Source organism: Anas acuta, chromosome 1 (genome assembly GCF_963932015.1).
Source record: "Anas acuta chromosome 1, bAnaAcu1.1, whole genome shotgun sequence".
Taxonomy (NCBI): Eukaryota; Metazoa; Chordata; class Aves; order Anseriformes; family Anatidae; genus Anas; species Anas acuta.
In genome coordinates this window covers 120,268,427-120,272,857 of record NC_088979.1, presented here as the reverse complement: position 1 = coordinate 120,272,857, position 4,431 = coordinate 120,268,427, and the positions used below count along the sequence as shown (strand labels likewise).

Here is a 4,431-nt window from a genome sequence, read left to right as displayed (position 1 = left end):
CCTCCTTGAAACAAGAAGAGTGGCTGCCCATTCACCATGGGACTGGAAGGGAGTAGGAGTGGAATGACCTGAATGGGTCAGGAGGGAAGATTTACTGGTGGTTCTCCTTCCCCTATATCCATTAGCTCTTTGAATAAAGCTCTAGAACTTAATTATCATTAGTGTCTCAACAAATTACGATAAGTTTTGGGGACCAGCTCCTCTGGGCACTTTATAACGTCAACGTTATTAGACATCTTCCAGAAAGCCAGCAGAGTCTTTGCACATTTGCTTCAATGTTATTAATTTACAAGGGTTACTTCAATTAGGAGAGTCCGTTAACTTGTAAAACTTTACTTATTTACACTGTCTCTTGGAGAGGGATTTTCTCAAAGTGTGATGATGATAAGCTTAGGCATTACAAATCCTCTTGCTGCTTTTGTCAACAGGCAGGCTGAGAGCATTAATCAGAGGGATGCACGCTTCCTGGCTGTGGTTTTGCTCCAGGTCATCACCACTGGGCACAGACCTGTGAGGCTCCAGCTGCCTCACCAAGTTTGGAGGGGTTCTGCCCGTAGGCATCAGCCTATCCCAGGGCTGGATATCCCATCTGAAAGGCTGAAGAAAAAAAATGAGGTTTCTCATAAACCTCTTCTTAGGCAGTAGACAAGACAATGCTCTCTTTGCCTCAGAAGTGAAGTGCTCTCCCTAAAGCATTCCCTTCAGCTCAAGGCAATTTTCTTGCACCATACACATCTCTGCTGCACGAAGCTTCAGCAGGGCAAGCAACAGGGTTGGTACTCAGTGTGCTCCAACTCATTTTCTATCCAAGTGAAAAATTACAGTTCATGTTACTCCTCTAGTGAAGGTAAATGGAGCACAAGGTGAGGCAGACTGGGAGTTTTGTGACCTCGGGGTTGTCTTGATAATCTTAAGGGGGGTCCAAAATGCTCCTTGCTTGCTGAGGAGCCTCCAAGTGATTTCAATCCAAGCCAGTTATTCGGTTTTGTGTTATTTGCATGGCAAATGTGGTAGGTAAATGCTGCTTATCTGCTACTCCTGGGAGGTGCTGGTATACCTCAGTGGTATGAGGAACTTGGCGCAATTTCTGCCCTGCCCCAGCTGGGGGTGTTACTCATCCCCAAGTGTGTCACTGCTGCAAGTGAGGTTTAAGAAAGAGTAGTTTCTCATTGCTGCCAGTTACTGAGATTTTGCCCCCGGGTATATGGTGAATCCTCATCTTCTTGATCTGCAGACACTGTTGGTGCATGAAGCGTGAGGTTTTAGCCCACCCAGCAGACCGGGACAAGTCCTGTTTCCATGGTGGGTTCACCAAGGCGGTACTGGGGACAGTGAACACGTCCACTAGGTGGTTTAGGCAAGAAAGACACTGCCTCAGGTGGTGAGAAAAAAGGATAGCATCCAGTTTATCCAAGCAGACAGACATTAGAGAGACACAGGTTTTGTAGAGATGAGTTGTTGCTCCTGTGTCCACTGTCTGACTGTCTACCCTCTTGGGCTTCTTTATGTGTTATTCAGAGCTTTATTCTGTGTATTGACAGCTGCCTTCTTTGAAAGCTGCAGGGAAAGGATAACCCACTGCCTTCTTACCTAGCAGCTGCCGATAATGAAATCGTATGCAACAGGTTGCCCCTTCACTAAGAGAGCTCCATGGTTTTACAAATGTCTCGTTAGTGTGTGGGTAGCCTTTGCTCTCTCGAAGAGTTTTGCTTCTTGAAGCAAATTGATTTCCCCTCAAAGTCAACATAAAAGCAAAGTTTTCCAGCCCTTCACCATAGCTGATTCTTCCACAGGTGTCTCTGCAAGATCTAATATATGTGTTAATGTGCATGCAAGGGTGTTGCTAGGAAACTTGTGAGAGCTAAATGAGGAAATGCTGTTAATAGAGGCAGGCAATAGAGCCTCGAAAGTCTTCCTTTGCAGCTTTACCAATGGTTGCTATTATACAAATGGGGCCAACTGTGAAATTGGGTTGGGTCATCTCTAGTGTCAATGGACCTGCTTAAATAACAGGGAAAAAAAAAAAAAGTTAGTTCTTGGGGTAAGGTCCTGCTGCAGCTCTAGCCTAGAGAAGCTACCCAGCACCGTCTGCTTTGGGAAGAGGTGGGCAAGGGTATTCTCTCTGGTTTAGCTTATGGGGTTTCTACTTTGCTTTATTTCACTGTGTATATATGATACTCACTGGTGGGTAGCTGCAGACCTTTCTGAGCCCCATACTGGGGTAGTATTTTCCCAATCAGCCTGAAAATACTGTGCAGTGCCTGGAGCACAAAGGTGAGTGACTTTTTGCCAGAGCCTTTGCGTGTCTTAGTGTTCAATTCAACTCAAATGTCATATTGAATGAGAGTTTTTTTCTTCCTTCTTCTGAGTGTAAGGACTCTGCAGAGCCCAAGAAATGCCAATTTAGCAGGGAGTGCTTATACCTTACATGTGGAAAAGGCCAAAAAACTTTTGTCTCAGGCTGACTGAGGATATATTTAATACATGATCTTTCCAAGTTAAGTCTTATTGCCTTCCCCACCTAAAGGTACATGATTTCTGTAACTAGTGTTTTTTTTTCTTCCTGCCATTACTGTCCTCTAGAAGCAACTCTGTTTCTTCTCACAATGGGTTCTGGAGAGCTGAGCTTGCCCTCTTTTGGAGAAACATGGAACCATGTCTGTTATGTACTTCCCAATCACTGTAAAAATTAGGACTGGCAATTGGATCTGTGATTCTTTTACTTCAGCTTCTCTTCTGCCTTCCTCGATGTGTAACACTTCTCTTCATGTCTGCATTTGTTGCATTTATTTATTTATTTATTTAGAAACAGCTCTCCCCCCAAAAACACCCAAGTTAACTGAACTACAGCAAAAAAAGGTGCCTTTTGGGAATAACCACTTGTTCTCTTAGCCAAGAGTGACCTGCTGATGTTTAGTTTCAGCTGGAGAGGGAAAGCCATTTGTGCACTCTGATGTATGTATGCGGGTAAGTTGTGTACCAGGTAAGTTTTTTTGTAATGAGTTGGGGTGGAGTTGTTCTTCATGAGTCCTGAAGTGTAACTCACTTATGTGACTCATCCTAAAGTAGCCCTGATGACTCTTTACCCCATCACATGCCAACTAACAGTTTTTACGGGAAGAAAAAAAAAAAAGAAGGAATATTTTAGCAATCTTAAAAGGCTTATTCGAACAATTCTCCACTCCCTTGCTCCCTAGTGTTCAAATCCAGAGTTTTTTTTTTTTTTTTAATCTTAAAGAAGGCTTTGTGTGCCCAAAAGATTGTGTGATTTTTCCATCTCTTAGCTGATCTAATAAAAAATAATTCCTTTCCCTTCAAACTTTGTCTCATCTACAGCCTAAAGCCTTCACAACTACAATACTACCACTGTGAACGCAGTTGCCTCCATTTCAATGAATCCAGCTGTGGAGAACTCAAAGGGAAATTAGCTGTGCAACCATTAAAAATGACTCAAATGCATTTCTATGCACAAAAATGTCATAGCATTAAAATCTTGAGTCTTTTCAGGACGTGTCCCCTTTGTGTGGCTGGGAATTGCCCTTCTCTAATAGCATTAACCTCCCGTTTCTATCCCTTCATGACCATCAGGCATTAAAGATGAGAGAGTTTTTGTTGTACAGGGTTTTAATGCCTAGAAAAGCACCACTAACCCAAGGCTGAATCTGAATCTCGTCTGTCCTGAGTAGGGATGGTTTGGGGAGAAATGCCTTTGAAACTGATGAGTTGTTTGTAACACTAGAATAGATCTCAGTGAAGATGGATTAATGGGTAGAGTACAGCTGAGCTGGTGAAAGGTACATGATTAATTCAGTTTTGACAGGATTGTATAATTTATAGCCTGGATAACACCTCCAATTAGGCATATCACATTCTTTATTTCTATGGCTGTAAAGACGAGGAGTACTACACCTGAATTTCAGGCCCAGCATGCTTGGTGCTGCACAATCAGAAATAAAGATACAATGAAAGAGAGAGCACCTGAAAAACGCTGAGACTATTCTGGAAAGCAGTGCTGCTCACTAATGAAATAGTGGACTTCTGAAACTTTCATGCTTAATGAATTCATGACATAAATTGCTTAATAAATTCATGACATTCATTTCCATAAATGCCTCTGTTTCTGTCTTTGTAACCATTCCCTCTCCTCATGGAGGCCAAGCTTGGTTCTAGGAAAAAATGAGCAGAGGAAGGCTTTTTAAGAGGGCAGATGGAGAACTGCAAAGGTTGATTTCTGGTTGTGCTGTAGGTGATGTGATTTTTGGGGTGCCAGTGTCACCAGATGTTGAAGTTTTGCTTTGAGCAATGTGTGCGTTTCTGCCTTCTGGTGGACTGAACCTGTAACACAGGACTATGGAAAAGGTGATTTTTGCCTGAAAAGCAAACAGTCTGTCCCAGTCAGAAACAGGTCACCGTGCCTCATTACAGGCATGA

The 4,431-nt window shown here is 42.9% G+C and overlaps 1 long non-coding RNA gene across 2 annotated transcripts; it reads left to right on the top strand.

Annotated features, from left to right (window-relative positions):
* The first annotated feature begins 1,892 nt into the window (after positions 1–1,892).
* Positions 1,893–4,109, top strand: LOC137864035 (uncharacterized). 2 transcript variants are annotated; one of them, XR_011101283.1, is made up of 3 exons: positions 1,893–2,274; positions 2,807–2,967; positions 3,337–4,109. It is a non-coding gene; the product is annotated as an uncharacterized lncRNA (long non-coding RNA). The 2 variants fall into 2 exon arrangements; XR_011101282.1 differs by having other exon boundaries at positions 1,906–2,103.
* The last annotated feature ends 322 nt before the right edge of the window (positions 4,110–4,431 follow it).